The following is an 18,455-nucleotide window of genomic DNA, read 5'->3' as shown; positions in this document are numbered from 1 at the left end:
CCATGCACACTGCCCCCTTCAACACACACACTCTCTCACACACACATACTTATATTATTGTTGTTGTTGTTACTTCTTTGTACTTCCTGTTGAAATGTGCAATGCACATACATTCGCTGTAATTTTATTCTTTCAAAGCTCATTAAGGATTCCAGTACTGTTATTTTAGTTTTTTGATTGGTCTGTGCATTTCATAATTTTATTTCTCTCATGCTTAAATTTAATTGTATGAGTAGTGAGTTCTAAAATGCCTAACCGGTCCTGGCTGGAGTAATTATTATTACTTTTATTATCAGATAGTGCTTTGTCATTCATTATTTAAAGTGGTTCAATCAAATACTAGTATCCTTCTAGAATGTAAATTTAGCTTGCATTCACCTTAGCAGTGCCAGTTGCAAAAAAACAAACATTAGCTAAACACATAACTTTGGACAGATGAAGGTTGCTTATTTTCAAATTGTATTTTAAATTATATCTGTAAATAACTTAAAATTTGTATGAAAATAAATGTAATTCCATGTCTAATGCTAATAGTAATGATGGAGTCAAATGTACATGCTTTTGATCGGTAAACATAAATGCCAAAATACTTAGAAAAATAAATTCCCGTTCTTAATAAAAAGAGAAAATAAATGTAATCACCTATGTTAAAATTAAGTAAATACGTTTTCAGTGGAGTGAAAAACAATTGACTAAAATAGAGTAGATAATGACAGTAACACAGAGTGTGTCTGTTAGAGAAAGTAAGCAGATTTTAAGCAGATTTTATTTTATTTTTATTTATCTTTTCTAAAGATAGTGTTCAAAATATCAAACTTGTATTTCTGACATCTGTGTTAAGATTCCAAAACGGATACCTGAAGACTTGGGATTTGGAATATCTTGCTGTATTATCATCTGATTGTTCCAAACTTACATATAAACTTAAAGTATGGTTTTAATTGGGGGGTGGGTGTGTGTATACAGTATATATATTCTTTCTTTCTTTCTTTCTTTCTTTCTTTCTTTCTTTCTTTCTTTAGGATTTAGATACAGTGCTCTTGTCAGCTAATTTCTAAGTTATCTGCAAAACAACAACAAAAACAAAACCTCAGAGTTTTCAGGTGCCTAAGTAACCCCTAGACCCATGGTTAAAATTGCCACCTCCAATCTGAAATGGCACCCCTGACTCTTCTGACTATTCCCCCATCCCAGGCTTGACCCCTTCTGCTCCATCCCCTCCAACTTGTCACTGACCCCAGTCTTATCTCTTCCCCACCCCACTCCTCATTCCAGTCCCATTCTCCTCACCTACCCAGTCCCAGTTTCTACCCCTCTGGCTTCTTAACCCAGCCCAGTCTCTCTGCCCACACAGTCCTAGTCTCAGCCCTCTGGATTCTGTGTCTCAGTCCCAGTTCTCGTTTCCCCCCACCACGCATGCCCATTCTCTCTCCCTCCACACTCTTATAGATGTAAGCAGAGTCAGGATGGGCTCCACCCTGACATCTGGTGGTGAGGTGTGGCAAGTAGTGGAAAAGAACTTCAGGGGCTGATCTCAATTTGCATAGGCACACCCACCCCGCCTAGAATGAGGCCATAACTGCCCAAATGGTCACTTTGGCTGTTGTGGGATCCCCAGTGTCTTTGTTATTGGGGCGGGAAGAGTAAATTGTTATTACCCTGATTATGGGAACTGTGCTTGGAACTGTACTTGGCCTTTTGTTATGATGGAGGGACTCACCATCAAATGAGTAGCACTCGCTAGGCAAGGGACATGGGTTCCAAAACTCTGTGAAGGGAGAGAGACTTGAGGCAGGTATTAGTACCTGGTGGTGTGGGCTCCTTTGTGAGGGCCTGAAGCACCAGTTGCACCTCTGTCTCTCTCCACTGTGGAATGTCAGAGCTAATTTTGGGTCTATTAAGAGTCTTGCTACAGGTACTGTGCTGCATTCACTTTGGCCTTATGGTGCACCAGCACTAAGGCCCCCACTACTATGAGCTGAAATCACTGAGCACTGTGTCAAGTAGTGGGGAGCCGGAAGATCTAGAGTGCAGTGGTGCTGTTCGTGGATAGGCTGGCAGAGCGGAGCCGTTCGTGAGACAGTGGTGTGTTCATGAGACGGCGAGCTGTGCAGAGCAGAGCCCTGTGGGGCAGTCAGCTTCAGGACACGTAAGGTGCCCCTTACCCCTTTCCCCCACACACAGGCACATTTTAGCCAGACTGGGGAGTAACACTATGCAGATGAACTTTTGAACTGGGGCTGGACTTTTTGGACTTTGGGTGATTTGTGGATTGCTGGACTCAAGAGACGTTTGGGTGCTGGGACTCAAGAACCCGAGGGAAAGGGGCATGCCCCAATTTGCTTGGGGTGGGGTTTTTTTTGCTCATGGGTTGTGTTATGAATCCTGTTGGTGGTGTCTCCCCAACATAATGCCACATTGTTTCTCTCTGTTATTAAAAGGCTTTTTGCTACACTCAGACTATGTGCTTGCGAGAGGGGAAGTATTGCCTCTTGAAGGCGCCCAGCGGGGGTGGTATATATTTGTCCCAGGTCACTGGGTGGGGGCTCGAGCCGGTTTGCATTGTGTTATTGGAATGGATCCCCTAGATATTGAACCCGGCCCTTGTTGCTGCCAACTCTGATGGGCAGAAGGGTTACATATTAATAGAATCCTTATCTGGGAGGGAATTTGGGTATGGGATGGGGCTCAGGATAGGCACAGGGGTTCAGGTGCTAGAGGGGTGAGGGGTTCAGGCTCTGGTCTGCACTTACGTCAGGTGGCTCCCTGGAAACGGCCAGATGTCTCTGCAGTTCTTAGGCAGAGGGGCAGCTAGGCAGCTCTGTGTGCTGTCCCTGCCTGCAGGCACTGCTCCCGCAGCTCCCATTGGATGCGGTTCCAGGCCAATTGGAGCTGCGGAGCCGGCACTTCAGGCAGGGGCAGTGCGTGGAGCTTCCCTGGCCACCCCTACACCTAGGACCTGCAGAGACGTACCAGCTGCTTCCAGAAGGCAGGAAAGGCAAGGAGCCTGCCTTAGTCCCGCGCACCAGTGACTGATCTTTTAACAGCCTGGACAGAAGTGCTGACTGGAGCCGTCAGGGTCCTCTTTTTGCCTCTTCCCCCAGCTTCAGTTTATTTGCCCAACCACTCCAATCTGTCCCTCAGCTCAACTACCCTGTACCAGCCTGTACTCCCAGTCCCCCATCAGCACTAGGGTGCAGACACTCATGCCTCGTGGTCAGAGCAGCAGCCAGTCAGGTTTAGCCGTTGGAGCAAGAGTCAGAGACCAGGAACAGTCCTGAGGGTCAGAGCCAGACTCAGGAACTAGGAGTCAGAGCTGGAACCAGACAGGAACCAAACATGGGAGTAGGGTTGGAACAAACTGGAAAGGACTGGGAACAAGGTAGGCACAGGACCAATCACAGCTGTGGGCATAAGCATTGAACAGTTAGCTAGCAGCTTCCTCAGTGTTTTGCTGTTGTTGTTGAAACAAGTCACTTTATTGGATGTAAAGTGTTACAAACACAAAGAAACAAAGGTGTGATTTTTGGTACAGAATGACATTATCTAAACAGTAGATGCACGCACTGCTGGGCAGCAAGCTAGGAGACCTACTGAAACCCATGGGTGGCCTATGCTGAGGCTTTAGTTCTCACTGTCACTGTCCCACAGGGTGTGCTTGTCAAAGAGGTACTCCACCATCCCATATTTGGGTGCCCCCATCTTGCGCAGGTTGGTCACATGGTCACCCAGTTCTTTGATGGCCTTCACCTGCTCATCCAGGTATTGGATCTCAATGAAGTCACACAAATGAGGGTCATTCTTGCCAGTTGCCAGCTTGTGAAGATCAAGGAGTGACTGGTTCACATTCTTTTCCAGGTGCAAGGCACACTCCATTGCTCTCAGCCCATTCTCCCAATCATCATAATCTGCTTTCCTGATGTCCTGCAGAAAGATGCGACCGCCCCTCTGGTTCTGCAACTTCATGAGTTTTTCAGCATGCTTCACGCTCCTTGTGGGCCTGGTGCAGGAAATACTTGGCAAAATTCTTTAGAGCCACATCATCCCAGTCAAAATGGAAAGACATGCTGAGGCACACATAGGAGGCGTAGAGCTCCAGGTTGATCTGGCGGTTGACGGCCGCCTCGCAGTCCTGATTGTAGTTCTGGCGCATCTGGGATGGACATGAAGACATGGCGCTGCTGTTCTTCTTGCTGCTGCTACAGGAGCTGAGAGGATACAAGAGTCGGAGGCGGGGGGGGGAGGGTCGTCCGAGCAGCGGCGGTTCCGTCCAAACACCATTGAAGCAGGAACCTCCGGGGCTCGGGTTTGTCAGTGTTACTGGGCATAAGTAAGAGCACACCTTTTAGCTCCCTTCAACCAATCAGGTGGTTCTGCTGTATCCCCTCTGGGCTCATTAGTCTGCCTGCCTGGAGACCACACTAGCTAGTCCCAGGCCCAGCTGCCGGCCCTCATTTCTCACTCCCCACCGCAACTTCTTGTCTCAATCTATCTCCCCTCCCCCTTCAGTCTGGCTTTTGTCCCCTGTGCATTTGAATGAGATCGCTTCCTCTTCCATGCTGCCTTGGTTTAAGCAGAGGGAAAGCACAGGAGAGACAGGCTCCCTTTTCTCATTTCTAGTGCCTGGACCTGGCACAGCCTGAAACAACCCAGAGCACAATTGCAAGGCAAGCCCTGCTGTGCCCCAGTTTGGAGCATGCCCTATGTGGGCAGATTCTTCAGGGAATTTTGCTGTGAATCTCTAGGAAGTCTCTACTATCTGTAAACCGTGATTGCCTTTGATGGGTGCAGGGGGATCGACTCTTAGCTCCTCCACTAACCAACACCTGCTTCCACTGCTTGGGGTGAGGTGTTAGGGGATTAGCTTCTACCTGCTCCATCCTTGTTGCTTCCACTACTTGGGGATGTAATCCTGTCTCCCTGTTTCACCCACACTGCCTGGTGGGACCTGCTCCTGCCTCCCCATCCCCCTCACAACACACCTACTCCCAGAGCCCTAAGGGGAAACTAGCTGCTTGATCTCTGAATTTGGAGCCTGAGAACAATTACTCTTTTATCCACTGCACCTATTATTTGTATGCCATCCAACAAAATCCGCAACATGCACAGTGATGAATTGTACCTTCAGTTACACATAGGCAGCTTATTGAAATCATAACATACATAGAATCATATATAGAAACTATACATGCCTCAGTGAATTGCAGCCTATAATTCTGATCACTCAGTTTTTGTTCTTATCCCTTCATTGAGAATAAGGACTATGGGATTAAGCCCGATGATCCTGATTCTCAATTAAAGTAAGGTTTTCCTTTACACTGCCAGAGCACTATCAAAGGGACATTAGAGTAAATGAGGACAAGGCCTATGACTTCAAAGAGGTTGTACAGGTGTAACTGGGGGCACAGTGTAGTCCACCATTTTTCAAATGTGGCCACCAGGGGGTTTCCTGGTAGCCACGGCAGTTTCCTGGGCATGGTGGGGGGAGCATCAGCCCCTCCCCTTCCTCCCTGTTGCTCCTGCCTGCCCCGCCTCTCTAGAGACACAGGTGGGACACACAACACTTACAGAGCAAGGTGTGGCGGTGAGGAAGGGGTGAGAAGGCGAGCGGTGAAGTGAGCAGCAGGCAGGTGGGGGATGAGGAGGCAAGCAGCGAGGCGAGCAGTGAGCTGGGGGTGCCTGGTGGGGGAGTAAGGAGGTGAGCAGTGAGCCAGCAGCAGGGTGAGGAGGAGGGAGGGAGGCTGGCTGCAAACGGGGGAGTGAGGAGGCGAGCATGGGTGTGTGTGGAGGCGAGCGGCGGGTGGAGGGGTAAGGAAGTGAGCGGGGGTGCATGGGCAGCAGATGGAGCCCCCCTTTGGGGAGGCTAGCCCCCGACTCCACCCCGTCTGCCTTTACTCCCCCATCCCCAGCAGCTGGAGCCCCAAGACCCCCTGCACCTGGAGCCCCCTGCCTGGAGAAGCCCCAAACACTCCCCTTTCACGGCCGGCCGAACTCCGAGCCGTCAGTTCTCAAAGTGGGGTCAGGACCCCAAAGTGTGTCGCAAACCCATTTTAATGAGGTTGCCAGGGTTGACTTAGCCTTGCTGGGGCCAGGGGCCAAAGCCAAAGCCCAAGCCCTACTGTCTGGGGCCGAAGCCTGAGGGCTTCAGCCTTGGTGTGGTGGGGCTGAGATTACAGGCCCCCTGCCTGGGGCTGAAGCCCTTGAGCTTCAGCTTTGCCTCTCCCCTCCTGGGGCAGTGGGACTTTGGATTTGCTCCCCCACCCCCACATGGGGTGGCAGGGATCGGCAGGTTCAGGCTTTGGTCCCCCATCCTGGGGTCGTGTAGTAATTTTTGTTGTGAGAAGGGGGTCGCTGTGCAATGAAGTTTGAGAACCCCAGCATTAAATGAAAGCTAGATAATCATAATGAAGGTCATACTCACTGGGAAAGTTCCTCAGATAAAACAAAATGATACATGTATATTGGACCAGACTCTGATCCCCTCACTCATACTGAATACTATCCTATGTCACGCACAGCTCCACTGAAGTTAATGACATTACTCATGGAGCAAGGTCCTGATAAATTTCAGGAATGGTATGTGATCTGGTCCAGTGCTCCTAACAGCACTAGCAGGCTCATCATCAGCCAAAAATGACTAGACTAGACTCACAACACATTTTTGGGTGGCCTCAGAGTGCAGCCACCAACTCTTGCTGGTGGGTGCACTGACACTTTTTCCTAAAGTTATTTATTTTTCCTAAAGTTAATAAAGTAATATGCACATATATACATCCAAATCAGTGTAATTTATTTAGATAAGGTTTGGGTTGTTTTTTTCAGACTCAATAATAAAAATCATGCACAGTTACAGAATAGTAACACAAATAAGTCCTTTGCACATTCTTGTCTTTTTTATTATTGTTTGCTACTTTGCTTTTGCTACTTTTATTATTGTTGGCTACTTTGCAATCTCATTTTTAAATTTAGCATTTTTAAATTTACTTCAAAATTGTTATACAGACAACCACTTTTACCACCTGCATCTAAAGCATGGCTACTTTGTGATCTCACTAGTCACTGACATTTACACCACAATATACTGATCAAGGGAGTATTCCATTTTCAGGACATTAAATCAATGTTACTAAATTAAGTTAATACTTAAGTAGGAAAAATACTTAATGATTCCTTTTTATCTAGGCCAGATGGATTGATTTCTTTTCCTAAGAGTGCAGTTTATGATAATAGGGCTAGATTCAGAAAGGAGACCTATGCACAGAAACACCTGTCTCCTAGGTGCCCTGCCACCCAGTGGAATTCACAGCCCTTGTTAGCTGCCCAGGATCCCCATGCATTGTATGGCTAAAATTAGGTGCCTAAGAACAGGATTCACGGAAGCCAGCAAGCTGAGTGAGGAGCTGCCTAAGCTAGCCAGTAGTGCAATGCAGAGGCAGGGTTTAGGGCCCAGCTCTATCAAGGTATATAGGCACCTAACTGACAGTTTGCAGGGAGGTGCCTCCTTATGATCAGGATTCTCAGCTGTGAAACTTCTCCTGGAGTTAGGCACCTAAGCCAGCTCTTTCTCATGAAAAAGCAGAGAGAGAGAGACACCCCCATCCCATTATAGCCAATAGCCCAAGGGTTAGTGCACCCATATGGGAGAGTTGTTTTCAAATCCCAGCTCTGCCTGACTTGAACCCTGCTTTCCCAGGTAAGTGCCCTAACCACTAACTGAATATTGGGTATTCAGTAGTGGTTGTGGGGGGCTCTCTGTCTCTCCTGTTGAAGCTGTTCCACTTGGAGTAAATCATTACATTTCCACTGGGACAGAAAAGTATGAGTGAATCTGTAGTCTAGTGGGTAACACAGTTGCCCGGGATATAGAAGCATCAGGTTCAAGTCCCTGCCCCAGTGAATAGTTAAGTATCTATATAAAATGGAACAATGTCAACAGGAGAGAGACAGCCCCATGCACCTATCTATCTATCTGATACCTATATATCTGATAGTTTGGTGGTTAGAGCCCAATCCTGGAAGCTGGATTCATCTCCCTATTTCTAAATAAAGCAGACCAGGGATTCAAATCTAAGGATCTTGCCTTCTTGATGAATACTCAAATTACTGGTACAAAATGCACAGAGCTTACCCCTAGCTGTTTTTTGTACCAGTTAAGTGTACACAGTTCATACTTACTACATTGGTCCCTTCAGGCAAGATAGGCAGGGGAACACCTAATTTGAGACTCCCACTGGCACATAGACATTGAGCAGCTCAGTGTCATCAGGGTTTAGGAAGTCTTCCGCACTCCTACTGGCAGAAACACCTAAAGAGTTAGGCAGCAGCTGGGCAAGGACTTTGTGAATGCCAGTGACACCTAAACGTTGTACTTAGGCACCTAGAGAGGCCGTTCCTTTGTAAATCTAGCCCATATTGTCTGAACTAGAGAGGGAAAGTTCTAGAAGAACCTACACAAAAAAGCCTTTGCATTTCGCTCAGTGTGAGAAATGTTCCCCTTGTATAATTTAAATATCAGTGTCAAGTCTGCAATTCTGCAGCTGCTCAGCACACGGAAAGTGAATGGGAGCACTACATCTGGAGGGTCTACAAGAATAATGACCCTGCAATTGACTACAATGGATATTCTACCTGAGTGAGGAGTGCAACATTGGCCAACAGTATTTGTAAAGTGCTTATGGATCCTGTGGGGTGAGAGGCACAACAATATTTAAAATATGCTCTGACATTTTATTAGACAAAGCATCTTCATCGCTGTAAATTTTATTGGAAACATACAACTCAGTCTGCTACGTATTTCATTTTCAATTTTTTAAAAAAGCATTAATGTCGTCTTCAGATGTGAGTGATGAGGAAATTATGTGGAAAATTAGATCTGACTTGATTCATCACAAGTTACTCCAGTTTGACACTGGTGAAACACTCCTGACTTCAATGGAGTTACACCAGTGTAAAGAGAGAGTCAGGCAGTGGTGATTGAAGCCCCATAGTTGCGAGTTTTGACAATTTTTTTAGAATCAAATAATTATTCACTATTTTTTCCTTATTCAATCATTTCTACCTAAATATAGGAATGATGAAAAAGGAGTTTTTCTAGAAAAAAAGGGCCAGATTTTCTGCTAATGTAAACTGGTGCAGCTCCATTTGTCTCAGTATGGTCAATGGAGAGATATCAGTTTACACCAGCAGAGAATTTAGCCCACCATATCCTAGAGTAACAAATTAAATTAATGTAAAAATATCTTTGTCCAGTTATCCCTGAGAAAGTCACTTGGTATGAAACTGGAGACAATATCTATTGAGTAATGACCTGATATCGAAAGAAGACTCCCACTTCTGTTGGATTAGTAGGCTTTACCCATTACCAAGTTTCACAAAATGCTAATAAAATATTCATTTGGCTATTACTTTTCTTGACCTATTAGTTGAGTTCACTAATAGATTCAGGCTTCCCATAGATAAAGTTATACATTGATCTGAAGCTTAGCTAGGCTATTCTTCTCTGTGGTGTCTATTTACAATTTTCTCTAAAATGTATTCCTACCTTTTAAAATCAGAGTAAAGTCTATAAAGCTGTGAAAATGAAAGGAGAAAAAAATCACAAATCTTACCTCAAATATTCCTTTCTCAATAATCATATGAAAGGAAAATTAATTGTCTAGCCCAATGGCCTTTTGTTTAGGACATCGTATTAAAACCCTATGACTCTATGTTGTGTATTTCATGTTTGGTCAAAGATTTATTAATTGAAAAAATTCTGGTTCCTGTTACAGGGTGAAATTCTCCTCTTGGATCTTACTAATGGATCCTGAATCTGATTTTCTTATTTCCATATATATCTTCCATTCATAGCAGCGGGAATTCAACAGGTAGGAAAACTGGGATATTGGAGTTGATATGCATCAGGGAGGATTTAAAAGGGATTCTTGCTCAAACAACAGAAGGAGATAAATTATTTCTTCCTCAAAATATATATGCATGATAAATGTGAAAGAAGCATTGAGGTTAACAATGCCGTTTATCGGAAAGATTCATGTACTATTAAAGAGACTGCCAAGTCCCTGTGGATGGTATCTAAGGCAGCACTAGAGGTTTAGTCCCATCTGCAGAAATGCTGCCCCTGAAAACACTATAACTTGCAGGAGCAAACATTCAAAAAGGTTGGCTCCTATTTGAATTTTATCAAGCCTCAGGAGAGAAGAAGTAAGGCAAATGTTGGGAGGGTAAAAATTAAGTATCTGCTGTAGAGAGAGTAATGACCTGATTCTGTGAGGTACTGAGCACCTACCCACCTCTCTAACTGAAGTCAGTGGGAGCTGAGGGTTCCCAGCATCTTGCAGGGGTGAGTTCTAAGGGGGAAGATAATGCACGTGACATCTTTCTTACCCAGACAAGTGGAAAGTAGGCTTCCTGAAAGGAGGATGTGCTTTAAAGATCTTGCTGTGTTCCCCTTCTGGTAGGTCTGTAATAGGAGTTATAGGTGTGTGAAATGCACATATCTGATAGTAGGGTTGGAATTTTATCATGAAAAAAGGGACAACATTTTTCAATAAAAAAAATGTTTCTGAATGTATAGTGGCCATCCTGGGCCATACCAAAGGTCCATCTTGCTCAGTTTCCGGTCTTCTGACAGTGGCCAATGCCAGATGCTTCAAAGGAAATGAAAAGAACTGGCAAATTACCAAGTGATCCATCCCTTGTCGTCCAGACCCAGCATCTGGCCGTCAGAGGTTATGGACAGCCAGAGCATGAGGTTGCATCCCTGACCATCTTGGCTAATTGACATTAGATCATTGCCACTGATTTAATTCTTTTTTGAAACCAGTTATAGTTTTGGCCTTCAACATCCCCTGGCAACGAGTTCCACAGGCTGAATGTGCATTGTGTGAAAAAATACTTCCTTTTGTTTGTTTTAAACCAGCTGCCTATTACTTTAAAACAAACAAAAGGAAGTACTTCTGTTTTTCAACCTTCTTTATTCTACAAGGTTTATCACATACTGTCGCCTTCATTTAGCAGCTGATGGGATAACATATCCCCATAAATGACTACTAGCCTTTAGGCACGTGAAGAATTCTGGAAATCTGTTGCCTATATGGCTATAGGATGAGTGAATAATACCAAATAAAATGGTTTGTCTTCTCCATGAAATATCAAGTCATAGACTGAACATGGACTTAAAATTGATGTCTGTCATTTACTGTCATGCAAATGTACATTTTTTTTAAGATGCCTTCTGTCTACAGTAGCAGCTAAAATGCATTTGTGAACCATGTAAATAAACTGTGGAGATGAAAGGAATTAAGTGGAGCACAGAGAGAAGTAGTAGAATGTGAGACACATTACTGCCTTTCCCCCAGTAGTACTGCATGTGTAATACAAGAGAAAGATGACATCATCCACCAAAGGGCCTGGATTCACAAACATACCATAAATAAATCAATAAATCAAACAAAATGAAGAATAAGCAACAGGGGCCACTGGAGTCATGTGCTTAAACAAGCAAGGAGGAAGGGCAGCGTGGATACCAGTCTAATAGGTCATACTGGCGGTAGAATGTCCGTGCCTAATCACGTGAAGAAAGTGAGTGAGGCCAAATAGCAAAAATGAAGATGTTTGTACACAAATGCAAGGAGCCTAGGTAACAAAATGGAGGAACTAGAGCTACTGGTGCAGGAAGTGAAACCAGATATTATAGGGATAACAGAAACATGGTGGAATAGTAGTCACGACTGGAGTACAGGTATTGAAGGGTATGTGCTGTTTAAGAAAGACAGAAATAAAGATAAAGGTAAAGGTGGTGGCGTAGCATTGTATATCAATGATGAGATTGACTGTAAAGAAATAAGAAGTGATGGAATGGATAAAACAGAGTCTATCTGGGCAAAAATCACATTGGGGAAGAAAGCTACTAGATCCTCCCCTGGGATAGTGCTTGGGGTGTGCTGTAGACGGCCAGGATCTAATTTGAATATGGATAGAGACCTCTTTAATGTTTTTAATGAAGTAAATACTAATGGGAACTGCGCGATCATGGGAGACTTTAACTTCCCAGATATAGACTGGAGGACGAGTGCTAGTAATAATAATAGGGCTCAGATTTTCCTAGATGCGATAGCTGATGGGTTCCTTCATCAAGTATTTGCTGAACCAACAAGAGGGGATGCCATTTGAGATTTGGTTTTCGTGAGTAGTGAGGACCTCATAGAAGAAATGGTTGTAGGGGACAACCTTGGCTCGAATGATCATGAGCTAATTCAGTTCAGACTGAATGGAAGGATACACAAAAATAAATCTGTGACTAGGGTTTTTGATTTCAAAAGGGCTGACTTTAAAAAATTAAGGAAATTGGTTAGGGAAGTGGATTTGACTGAAGCACTTATGGATCTAAAGGCGGAGGAGGCCTGGGATTAATTCAAGTCAAAGTTGCAGAAGCTATCAGAAGCCTGCATCCCAAGAAAGGGAAAAAAATTCATAGGCAGGAGTTGTAGACCAAGCTGGTTGAGCAAGCATCTCAGAGAGGTGATTAAGAAAAAGCAGGAAGCATACAAGGAGAGGAAGATGGGAGGGATCAGCAAGGAAAGCTACCTTATTGAGGTCAGAACATCTAGAGATAAAGTGAAAAAGGCTAAAAGTCATGTAGAGTTGAACCTTGCAGAGGGAATTAAAACCAATATTAAAAGGTTCTATAGCCATATAAATAAGAAGAAAAAAAGGAAAGAAGAGGTGGGACTGCTAAACACTGAGGATGGAGTGCAGGTTAAGGATAATCTAGACATGGCCCAATATCTAAACAAATACTTTGCCTCAGTCTTTAATGAGGCTAATGAGGAGCTTAGGGATAATGGTAGCATGACAAATGGGAATGAGGATATGGAGGTAGATATCCGAGGTAGAAGCCAAACTTGAACAGCTTAATGGGACTAAATCGGGGGGCCTGGATAATGTTCATCCGTATTAAAGGAACTGGCACATGAAATTGCAAGCCCATTAGCAAGAATTTTTAATGAATCTGTAAACTCAGGGGTTGTACCGTATGACTGGAGAATTGCTAACATAGTTCCTATTTTTAAGAAAGGGAAAAACAGGTGATCCTGGTAACTATAGGCATGTTAGTTGGACATCTGTAGTATGCAAGGTCTTGGAAAAAATTTTGAAGGACAAAGGAGTTAAGGACATTGAGGTCAATGGTAATTGGGACAAAATACAACATGGTTTTACAAAAGGCAGATCATGCCAAACCAACCTGATATCCTTCTTTGAGAAAGTAACAGATTTTTTTAGACAAAGGAAACACAGTGGATCTAATTTACCTCGATTTTAATAAGGCATTTGATATGGTGCCACATGGGGAATTATTAGTTAAATTGGAAAAGATGGGGATCAATATGAAAATTGAAGGTGGATAAGGAACTGGTTAAAGGGGAAACTACAGCGGGTCATACTGAAAGGTGAACTGGCAGGCTGGAGGGAGGTTACCAGTGGAGTTCCTCAGCGATTAGTTTTGGGACCAATCTTATTTAATCTTTCTATTACTAACCTCAACACAAAAAGTGGGAGTGTGCTAATAAAGTTTGCGGATGACACAAACCTGGGAGGTATTGCCAATTCAGAGAAGGACCAAGATATCATACAGGAAGATCTGGATGACCTTGTAAGCTGGAGTAATAGGATGAAATTTAATAGTGAGAAGTGTAAGGTCATGCATTTAGGGATTAATAACAAGAATTTTAGTTATAAGCTGGAGAAGCATCAACTGGAAGTAACAGAGGAGGAGAAGGACCTTGGAGTATTGGTTGACCACAGGATGACTATGAGCCGCCAATGTGATATGGCCGTGAAAAAAGCTAATGTGGTCTTGGGATAAATCAGGCGAGGTATTTCCGGTAAACATAAGGAGGTGTTAGTACCTTTATACAAGGTACTGGTGAGATCCCATCTGGAACACTGTGTGCAGTTCTGGTATCCCATGTTTAAAAAGGATGAATTCAAACTGGAACAGGTACAGAGAAGGGCTACTAGGATGATCCGAGGAATGGAAAACCTGTCTTATGAAAGGAGACTCAAAGAGCTTGGCTTGTTTAGCCTAACCAAAAAAAGGCTGAGGGGAGATATGATGGCTCTCTATAAATATATCAGAGGGATAAATACCGGAGAGGGAGAGGAATTATTTAAGCTCAGTAGCAATGTGGACACAAGAACAAATGGATATAAACTGGCCATCGGGAAGTTTTAGACTTGAAATTAGACAAAGGTTTCTAACCATCAGAGGAGTGAAGTTCTGGAACAGCCTTCCAAGGGAAGCAGTGGGGGCAAGGGACCTATCTGGCTTCAAGATGAAGCTCGATGAGTTTATGGAGGAGATGGTATGATGGGATAACATGATTTTGGCAATTAATTGATCTTTAACTATTCATGGTAAATAGGGCCAATGGCCTGTGATGGGATGTTAGATGGGGTGGGATCTGAGTTACTACAGAGAATTCTGTCCAGGGTATCTGGCTTGTGAGTCTTGCCCACATGCTCAGGGTTCAGCTGATCTCCATATTTGGGGTCGGGAAGGAATTTTCCTCCAGGGCAAATTGGCAGAGGCCCTGGGGGTTTTTTTGCCTTCCCCTGCAGCATGGGGCATGAGTCACTTGCTGGAGGAGTCTCTGCACCTTGAAGTCTTTAAACCATGATCTGAGGACTTCAATAGCTCAGACATAGGTGAGAGGTTTATTACAGGAGCGGGTGGGTGAGATTCTGTGGCTTGCGTTGTGCAGGAGGTCAGAGTAGACAATCATAATGGTCCCTTCTGACCTTAAAGTCTATGAGTCTATTATTTACCCAATAATCTAGATCAGCTCCTTCAGAGTCTTTCCAATCTCTCAGGTAAATACAATAAAAATAGTCATCTAAAAATTATGATACATGTTTATCATGTTTCCTTTAAATTCACAGCTGGCTTTGTGAAAAATAAAAACCCTTTTATAGTATTTTTTTAAAGAAAGTATTAATATCATGTTGATAGGGCCATTGGTGAAAATGGTGCTTTCCAGATATGCAAAGAGACAATGTTCTTGCTCTTGATTTTGCAGTCTAGGGGTAAAGTTTTCAAAAGCACCTAAATGACTTCAGACTCTTCAGAAAGTCCCATTGATTGTCAACAAGATTTAGGCTCCTAAGTGCTAAAATCACTTGTGAAAAACTGGGAATTAAGTTCCTGTGGATAAGTCTACATGGCAGTCACAGGGTATGACTGCAGCTAGGGTGACCAGATGTCCTGATTTTGTAGGGACAGTCCCGATTTTGGGGTCTTTTTCTTACATAGGCTCCTATTACCCGCCATCCCCGTCCTGATTTTTCACATTTGCTGTCTGGTCAGCCTAACTGCCACTCATGTAGACATACCTAAGTTAGCTTTAATCTAGCTGACAAGGGTACTGGAGCAGTGAAGCCACAACAGCTTGTGCTTCAACACAGGCTTTACTAGCCCACCCAGAACCCTAGGTAATTTCTCGCATGTTGCCACAGCTCCACTGCTCTGTAACCCAAGCTAGCTAGAGTCTATCTAAACAAACTGCAGTCACACCCTGTGATTGCAGTGTAGAAATACCCATGGATGTTTTTAAAAATTGTACCCTAGATCATTATTTATTTATTTAACATCACCCATGGTTGCGCTATATACGTCATAATACATATAAATTGCATACAGTCCCTTTTCCAAAGAGATAGCACTCCAATTTAGACAAATAACAGTGAAAAACCACCAGAGAGCATGGGATAGGGTGAGATGGAAGAGAGATAACCAAGGATAAGAGGGAAAGAAACACTGCTCTTCGGCAAGTCTTGTCTTTAAAGAATGTTTACTTCCTCCCCATCCCAATTATTTTTCTTAGTGCTTTTGTATCTGAGGATGTAATAGATGTGAATGCACAATTATTATGACAGACATTTGTGTGCTGTTCACTAGCTACTTTTCAAAGTAGTTACTGCCCAAGTGTTTAAAACCAAAGAAATCTGAGTACTGTACTTTGAAGCAATATTTAGAAACAGAAAACCATTCCACATTTCAAAGGCAAATAGCATGGGATGCCAGTTTCAAAGTCACTGACTACAGAATTCTGGAGCTCATCATTTGAAGTATCAGTCATGATAATCTGGTCACTGTAATTTGATGCCAGCAAAATTCAAGGCAGGGATGGCGCTTGGAGAAATATTTGCATATGTTCCTGCATTTTAAAGCTAAATTCAGATTATCACCATTTTTTTAAAGTTACATACAACTTGCTTAAAATTTTAATTCTAAAGGTGTTTTTGCTTTCTGATGCAAGCACCTGATTACTAAATGACAAGCAGAAAAGTTATATGAGAATGATTCAACATCACTGGCCTGGAAAGTTTGAACTCAGTGGTAAATATCAATGGTGCAGTGGGAAAGAAAAGTGCAAGATATACAAACTATCCAATAGGTGTAAATGATTCATAAAGAATGGAATATCCATTTGAGTTCCAAGTTCCAACTGGTGAGTCCATGAAAGGTAACAACGTGTTCTTATAAACTAAGCATGATTGAAAGTTTGCCCCATTTTGCCAAATTCACTTTCTCTTCAAGGGCTGTACAGTGATTGTGTGTATGCCAAACATAACAGACATTTTGAAAATTTGGCTCAGTACTAATCGTATTCAGTATGTATATTGTGATTTCACTTTCAAAGCTTTGCCGATATTAAGGGCTAGTCTGTATCTTAATGTCATGGCTCTTCTTTGAGAGGGACCCATGCTGCTGCAGAAGCTCCAGGAGGAATTTTGGCTTCCTGCCAAAATGCTTTACTTCAAGCTAAGGATGGCAGCTTAAGTGGGTGCGCAGTGCACTCTCCACTGTACACAGCCAACTCATCTGGCTGTGGCAAAGAAGATGCGGCTTTGACATATCCTGATTCAGTACTTTTGTGGGGCACCCTAGCTAGTGATTTCAGGGACCAGTGACAGTGCCCAGCAACACTGTGGCTTGCCACTGCACAAAGAAACAAGCGAAGAAAGGTTTTTGTGCCATTTTCCCATGCACTAGTGCATAGGTGCAGGGCCATCCACAATGTAGTTCTGATTATTTTCTCTGTCAATAGTATCACTTCCTTGAAAAGGATACAGTACTTTGTCTTGGTTAGAGCTGGCTGAAAATTTTCAGATTGATTGAGTTTTCAGGTTGATTGAAACTAGTAGGAGTTTGAGATGAATTTGGCAAATAGTTTCAGCCAAAAAAAAAAAAAGGATTTTTTTTCAAAAGAGTTGAAATTAGGGCTGTCAATTAATTGCAGTTAACTCATGCGATTACCTCAAAAATTAATTGCTATTACAAAAATTAATCGCAGTTAATCACAGTTTTAATAGCACTTTTAAAGAAGAGACTACCAATTGAAATTTATTAAATGTTTTGGATGTTTTTCTACATTTTCATATATATCTTGTATTCTGTGTTGTAATTGAAATGAAAGTGTATATTTTGATTACAAATATTTGCACTGTAAAAATGATAAACAGAAAAAATAGTATTTTTCAATTCACCTCATACAAGTACTGTAGTGCAATCTCTTTGTCCTGAAAGTGAAATTTACAAATGTAGATTTCTTTTGTTACATAACCATACTCAAAAACAAAACAATGTAAAACTTCAGAGGCTACAAGTCCACTCAGTCCTACTTCTTATTCAGCCAATTGCTAAGACAAACAAGTTTGTTTACATTTACAGGGGATAATGCTGCCCTCTTCTTATTTATAATGTCATCAGAAAGTGAGAGCAGGCATTTGCATGGCACTTTTGTAGCCAGCGTTGCAAGGTATTTACGTGCCAGATATGCTAAACTTTTTTATGCCCCTTCATGCTTTGACCACCATTCCAGAGGACATGCTTTCATGCTGATGACACTCATTAAAAAAATAATGTGTTAATTAAATTTGTGACTTAACTCCTTGGGAGAGAACTGTATGTCCTCTGCTGTGTTTTACCCACATTCTGCCATGTATTTCATGTTATAGCAGTCTTGGATGATGACCCAGAACATGTTGTTCATTTTAAGAACACTTTCACTGCAGATTTGATAAAACATAAAGAAGGTACCAATGTGAGATTTCTAAAGATAGCTACAGCACTCGACCCAAGATTTAAGAATCTGAAGTGCCTTCCAAAATCTGAGGGGGATGTGGTAGGGAGCATGCTTTCAGAAGTCTTAAAAGAGCAACACTCTGATGCAGAAACTACAGAACACGAACCACCAAAAAAGAAAATCAATCTTCTTCTGGTGGCATCTGACTCAGATAATGAAAACGAACACACGTCAGTCTACACTGCTTTGGATGGTCTTCGAGCAGAACCCGTCATCAACATGGATGCATGTCCTCTGGAATGGTGGTTGAAGCATGCGTATCTGGCACGTAAATATCTTGCAATGCCGGCTACAAGAGAGCCATGAGAA

The 18,455-nt window shown here is 43.0% G+C and overlaps 1 pseudogene; it reads right to left on the bottom strand.

Annotated features, from left to right (window-relative positions):
• Positions 1–3,624: 3,624 nt before the first annotated feature.
• LOC141983815 (ferritin heavy chain pseudogene) lies at positions 3,625–4,174 on the bottom strand (annotated as a pseudogene).
• Positions 4,175–18,455: the final 14,281 nt, after the last annotated feature.

Source organism: Natator depressus, chromosome 3 (assembly GCF_965152275.1).
Source record: "Natator depressus isolate rNatDep1 chromosome 3, rNatDep2.hap1, whole genome shotgun sequence".
NCBI lineage: Eukaryota > Metazoa > Chordata > Testudines > Cheloniidae > Natator > Natator depressus.
This window is presented reverse-complemented; position numbering and strand designations above follow the sequence as displayed.